The following is a 7,462-nucleotide window of genomic DNA, read 5'->3' as shown; positions in this document are numbered from 1 at the left end:
GTTACAGTCACTAGGTTCATAAAAAGCTAAATTCCCTATGAAGAAAAACCAGTTCTAAAGGTTTTCACCGATTTTTTGCTCCTCAACGCATGCAGAGAAGTTTTGTTATCAACTTAGCTATTCTTGCTGCAACAATTTCGATTCTACGACCGTTTTACCCGGTATCTCTGGAATTACGTGCTGACATCAACGAATATCTGCAGACAAAACAGAATGTGTTCAATCGCCTGGACGGGATGCGCTTTCAATTGGAGCACGGCAAATAGAAGAAGGCATGTATTTTAAGTAAAAAAAAATTATGTGTTGCTTCAGATGCGCCACGTTCTTTCGGATGAACACGTTTGGCATCCACTATAGATAACAGTTTAGCAGGATAACGGTCCAGCAAATACGTCTTGCAAACGTTTTACAAGGACAAATTTTTCGGGTACACATGTACTCTCTTTCAGTTTTCAATTTTACAGAAGAACAAATTTTGCAAGACGAGTAATTGAAATTGTCCTTCTTGCAAAACTTCTCCTTCCGTCAAATTGAAAATTAAAAGAGAGTTTGTATGCACCCGAAAAAGTAGCATATCGGTAGAAGTGGTGCTAATATAGTGATTCGAAGCTTTGATGGAAGAAAAATGCTCAAAATAACTATTTATCTGGAGGATATATTTTGTTTTATATATAAATACGTGGTTTTGTGAAAGAAAGGAGTTCGGAAGCATGTGAACATTCCAAAAGCAATGCAAACTCAAAAAAAAAACAGTAGTAAATTCATATGAATTGGAGCTCCACGAACATACAATAATACGCACGAATAATACAATAATAAGGAAATTCCAATCTAGAAAAACTGTTTGAAATTCGAAGAATAGCGAAAATTTTGGCGAAGAAGAATTTACGTTGAATTGATCATTCTTGATCCAGTCACACTTTTTTTGATCGATGCTCTTTGATCACCTCATAGCAATACTCTAAAATCGAAAACAACATTTATTTTGCTTTTTCAATCAGTGGATAACGTCTCCAGTTTCTAGTTTGAGGTAAGAGACACTTTTCCACAGTGAACTAACCATCCCTTTAATTCTGGATCTTGATCTGTAGTGATTTTCCAGAAGAATAGAAACGAGAACAAATGAAAAGATAAAAGGAAGAGAATAGCGAAAAAATAGAGAAAACCATATTAGAGCAAAGATGCGACACAACGATCCGGCAGCGATTTATGGGATTTCAACTGCAGTAAGCGCTTAACTTGATCACGTTAATAAGTTTGAAGTCCGTTCCTCAGGGCTGACAGTGATTGTTGACTTCGGTCGAACAGTGTAACGCTAGCCCGAAAAAAAAGCACAAAAAGCGAAAAAGCAAAGGTCTTCGATAAAAACTTGCACCTATGCCCGGCTTGAACAGATTTCCACTCTGATACTTTCTCAGGATTTGGCACTCTTCGAAACGTACCGCATGTTGGGCGCTTCATTTCAGCAACGTTCTTCTCCGCTAACTATAGAAGGTGAGAGTTTGGAAATGGAATGTCACGAAAAAAATTTTTTTTGCTGCTGTCTTTTGCTGTACTGAGCTAAAAGTTCTGGATGTGAACAAATAACACCCTTTCGTCACTTACAACAATCACTGAAATTATTCAACGTCGTCTACGTCCACCAATTCCTATCGTTTCTTAATTCCTGGCGAAGTCAAAACCTGCTCTGTGACATCGACCATCGACCATAAATTCTTCCAATGTGGATCAAATAAATGAATAGAAGCATACTTATATTAGCTCAAACACGTTCCTGGAGGGTGCAATTCTATGCATACTCCAGAAAATTACTTAATAATGACTTAATGTCCCTTAAAAGTTCTGTTTTGAAAACAGGACTATGCTTGTGTGGTTTTTACAAGCATTCTTGTTGGAAGGTCTAAAGTTCTTTTGCCATCTCTCCGAAGATTACAACTCAGAGCTGATACTCTTTTGATTGCAAAAATTGAAAGGGGATATTTGCTTGAAAACTGAAATTTGAATGAAAATGCCAAAGGATCCTGCGACAAAGGAGAAACAGCTCGTCAGTCGGAAGGAAGCAGTGAAAATCTTTGCACTTTCACTAAATGATATGCAAGAGGGAAAGCATGAGGACAGGCGGACATCTCGTGCTTCCTCGTGGATGAGATTCGGTGATGTGACAAGAGCACGAGGGAGCAAGTGACCAGTCCACGACACTGCCGATTTTTCGTCATGTCTCTCAAATGAGATCGATAGCCTCCGGAACTGATTTCCAACAAATTTTGCCGGGCAGAAGCAGAATTAACGTGACTTAAACTTAACTCAAATTAACTTTATTCGTTTTTAGGTATGTATACAGATAGGAACTGTTTGGTAGAATCCATATGCCTGCCTGGAAAAACATCTTATTTGAAAATAATGAAATTTGCATATGCACAAAAAATCTAAGTCTAGTTCTGAGTTTAATTGTAAGTCTTTTTCATAAAATCAGATGAGTACTAAAAAAAAGCCATTTTAACTGTCATATAGGAATGCAGGCGACAGTGATCAGTAAGAAGATTTTTGCCAACACAGAACTTTGTAAGAAAAACAGAAATTCGTGTTACCTTTATTGGTAGAAATATAAATAAAACATAGAAATGAGATTTTACATATGTGAGTAAGGCAAACTAAACTGAAGGTGTTGTTGAGGGAAACTTTTGACATGCGTTGTACTCAGCAGTGGATAGGAACTCGTTTACAGTAATCAGAGTGGATTTGTTATGCATTAAAGGCATCACCCCACGAATCTGGGGTGGTGCGGATTTCAGGTGGAGAGTTCCTGCAGGGGGTCGTAGATGATGGACAGGAGGGTGATTCCATCCATTTCTTCCTAATTGCCATAAAAAACGGCCCCGGAGGATACGGCTTCGAGCATTCCGGCGCGCTATTTTTACAACGAGTTCGATTGGAGCGCGCCAGCCTTGTGCATCTTTCGGGCCGTTTTTTATGGCAATTAGGAAGAAATGGACAGAATCACCCTCCTCTCCATAATCTACGACCCCGTATAGGAGCTCTCCACCTACACCACCCCAGATTCGTGGAGTGATGCCTTTAAGTCATTATTATTATTATTATAAATTAAATCAAATTATAAATTACACAAATTAATTTATAATTACAATAATTACATTACAATTATCGTATCTCTCACAAACAGAAAAAATACGGAACACTTCAGTGTATAAGTGCCGAAGTCAAACAGCTTCTTAGCACTAGACTATGGTCAGTTTTTCGGACTATGCAACTCTTTACTCGAGTAATGAACGAGCATAAAATGAGTTTGTCACGCTCAATGACCTAAAGATTTGCTTTATCGACTGATGTTATCACAAATCCACTTCAAGGGCTTTCATTTATTCGATGATAAAGGTCTAAATGTTTCTTTTGCCGAGTTCAGTCTGGTTCCCGCAGTTTCTGGGTTTTTAGTAGATGCATTAATTTTTAGTGGGCGCATCAGAATTTTCCTTAATCGTTGGCCTTAATTGGATCCGGTTTACTGAGTACTATTCTCTGTACTCTTTCACATCATTTTCTTCCACATGGAAGAAGATTAAAAAGAAATAAGCTCACTTCAAGGGCTTTCATTTATTCGATGATAAAGGTCTAAATGTTTGTAAAGTCAGAAAATTTCCTTATAATCTTAAGGATTGAAATTTTAGTAGTGCTAAGAAAAAAAGAACGATAAAGGGCTCAACGATCGTTAAAAGGTTGTTGTTCAGAGTTGGTTACTCGAACGGACAGACCAATGCATATTCGATGAGGCGGCCACTTCCCAAAAACAACAACAGCTCCATCATCCGGCGTAATTCCTCATCGACGGTCATTGCCTCATCGAAACAGATGCGATTTTTTGTGAATTTTTCCGAAACGAATTTCTAAGAGACTAGTTTACTGAGTACTAGTCTTTATTATTTACTAGTTTACTGAGTACCTGTACTCTTTTATATCATTTTTTTCCACATGGAAGAAGATCGAAAAGAAATAAGCTCATGATGGAATTAATCATTTTTGGTTCTGATGTAGCAATGAAAAAAATCAGAAATTCGGAACAGTGTCAGAATAAAAAATTCGTTTTAAATGGCTTACTTTAATGGTAAACATTTCTACTGAAATCTACCAGTCAGCATTTCTACAATGGTATCCTGAAAAATGCACTGCGAAGAAGGTCATCTCTTATTGAATCAAAACCAGAGAATTAAAATAAGTAAGACTAATTTATTTTTATTTATTTATTTATTTGTATATTGTGTGAATAAAAAAGCTATCAAACGAGAAGAAAGGATGAGCTGAAATTGAAATTGGCTGAGAAGAACTGAAAGACCAGACGTCTCTCTGAACATCATTCAAGCGTGATTCGAGGGATCACTCATAGACGGCTTTGAATAGTCAGAAATATTTATAATACTATTTTTTTGGATGGACATCCAGAAAATGTTGATTACAATAGTGTACCTGGTACAAAAACTGAAATATCGTTTGCTTAGCGTCGTAAGAGCGTAAGAGCTAATGCGAGGATGCTCGTGACATGAAGTGAAAATGATTAAACGTGTGTGAAATTTCAGAAAAATATATGGAGGCCAATGTTTGTTGTTATCTTTCAGGACACCTCCGGTAGAATTTATTACATGTTTATTTTCCTGATCCACCCTTCTCAAGCTGACTCATTCCTCCTAGAACTGAATGTGCCCTATGGTGTTCAGGGGCTGCAAAAGGAGTGATAAATTCAAATATTTCGGAAGCTTAGGAACTCTGCGTGTACGTTTTCTCAAGACTTCAAAGGACTTGTTGTTCTAATGGATACTCCAAGAAAGTGATGGACGTAATTTGTCTTAGACCAATATCTACACTTTAAAAGCAGCACACCAAGAATCTGAGGTAGTGAGGGGATCTGGGAGAAAAACTAGACGAGGGGTGGCTCCGTTCATCTCTCCATAATCGTTGTAGAAACGGCGTGGGAATCGCTTTAGTTCCTACGAGGTACGTTAGAATGCTATCCTGTGTACACATTCTGATCTTGCCAAGAACCTGTTCAATAGATTCACTTAAATAAGCTGGTGAGAAGAAATCATTGATCTTCTACCGTTCGCACGTGGATGCGGCGCGTGCACAACGGTGGCGCGTTGCAACCGAAATCGTCGTGAAAAGAGACGACGTCTTCCACGCCGACGATTGGGACAACGACGATTAGGGAGGGATGAGTAGAACTACCCTTAATCCCTCTCGAGGAATAAAAGTGTTTCTCTGGATAATAGATGAGAAAAATGAGAACTTGATCCCGGTATCCACAACCCATCTCCAGCTTTTCCCGTGGATTCCCTCATGGAATGGAAGAGGGCGCACTGGAACTCTTAATATAGAATAGATGCTTGTTTTATAACTACTGAGCAAAAGTTGAATGCTTTACAACAACGCTGCTTTAAATGGACGAACATCTACTTGTCGGTGCTTATGGATTCTTCCACATCTGACCATAACCTCTGCCATCGCAAACAATGAGCAGTGTGGGGACCAGCGAATATCTAAATTTTCTTCTCTGCAAGTGGCTCAGGTCCAACACGGATCACTTGCTTCCTCTTTGATATGCACGTATGTGAAACTAAATGAAAAATGAAAAAATGAACTAAATGATACTAAAATTTGACGCAGATGAGGTATATGAAAACCGTGCTTTTGTCTTCGGGTTTCCCTTTTTTAATGGAACCTAACCGTCCTTGAGCGCGCTCATCATAGGTGAGGGGTCCGGTCAGTGATATCGAACGAGCTGCGCGTAACCACTTGTTCTTTCAGAGTTTAATTACAGAGGAAATTGATTATAATAAATTCTGAGATAATAGGTACGATATCTAGTGGATTTGGAGAGAGGAATCGTATGTGCTGATATTGCCGTATTGACCCCAAAAATGTCTCGTTATTGTCAGCTATGGATATGAACGACCTGCACCAGTAACAACTGCTATGATGAGGGGGAATCCATCGACGATAATCAAACCGCCAGTTTACCGAAAAAAGAGAGAAAAGCGAAAGAGAAAAAAAGAGAAAACGTCAACAAAAGTAAGCGAAGGTGAAATTGCCTTTGTCAGCCAAGGTGGAGTGGATTGGCAGTTCAACGAATGGATGTGGTGAAGATCTTTAAGAGATAACATGGAGACATGGAGATGCCAAAAAGCAATAGGGCGTCGTCCTCATGAATTCAACAGCATAACAACACTGTATCGATGGATGCCAGATATGTTTGGTGGGTTAGAGATTTGATACAGAACTGTCAGACCAGAACTTCTTATGCAGCAACCAACTGCAAGAAAAGAAGTATGAAGAAATTCACTGGGGCGAAATCGAATTCAAAAACGCTAAATAACATTACATTGTGTATAACTGGAAAATTTTTCACCATATATTTCGTTCCAAGTTACCGCTATCCGGTTACCCCGATCGTTAAACATTTCAAACATTTCCACGTAAAACATCTGAAAAACAGGCGAAGCTGACAAGCGGACAATAATTTCGTTGCTTACAGTGACTCTTCCGCTCCCAGGCGTGACACCTTGTTAGGTGCGTAGTAGGAAAATTCGATCGACATGGCCGTTTTCCACAATGTTACTCAGGACAATTATGGGGAAATTGAGCGTAATTCGCACTCATACTCGTGATCAACACACCTATTAGCCCTATCGATTCTTGGATAAATCCCAACATCGTCGATTTCGTGGTATCCGGCTTAACTCATACTGGATGCTGTTTCTTCATTATCTCCTTTCACACCGTAAAAACGTTCCTTTCTATTTCTCAATTTTTTTAATTGAAATATAGCAGAACTGAGTGGAATCTCTGCTGTTCGATTTCTGACAGCTGACGGCATATGCTACTTCACATTCACAACGGTTTTATCTCACGAATGCAACTTTTCGTTAAAGCTCTGCCTGCCCCACTTCTTAGAATTAGCTCATTAGTTCTATTTGCTCTAGTTACTCCTATAAACGGATGTCTTGTCATTATACAGCTTGTTACCAGTATAGTGGCAAAAAATTGTCTCTTGTAGTTTAATTATAGCATAATCGTGCTGGTCATCTTGGCCGTGAATCTACGTAAGAGATGTTCTTTCTAATATGCGCTCTAAAAACTTCTAATCAAGATTCTGCTTCTAAAATGTAAATGATCGACGGAATGACATACCGTTGGCATGTGGTATGAAACGACTCCCCGGGTGCTGTCCGAGACATTGACAGCTCCCCTTCTTCGAATATGTTTCGGGAATATCGAATACTCGTGCTTTTATCTTTGCCTCTTTTGTACATTTTTGGTCCAAGCCATTTTTGCCATTTCGTTATTCCGCCTGTATCAGATATAGCTTTTGCTTTCTTTGTATATGAGTGTCTTAATTACCTTATTTTATTTTGTCTTGTTTGTTTTGTTTTGCTTTATTTAATCACTTTATTTTGTC

This window comes from Necator americanus, chromosome II (genome assembly GCF_031761385.1).
Source record: "Necator americanus strain Aroian chromosome II, whole genome shotgun sequence".
Lineage (NCBI taxonomy): Eukaryota > Metazoa > Nematoda > Chromadorea > Rhabditida > Ancylostomatidae > Necator > Necator americanus.
This window is presented reverse-complemented; position numbering follows the sequence as displayed.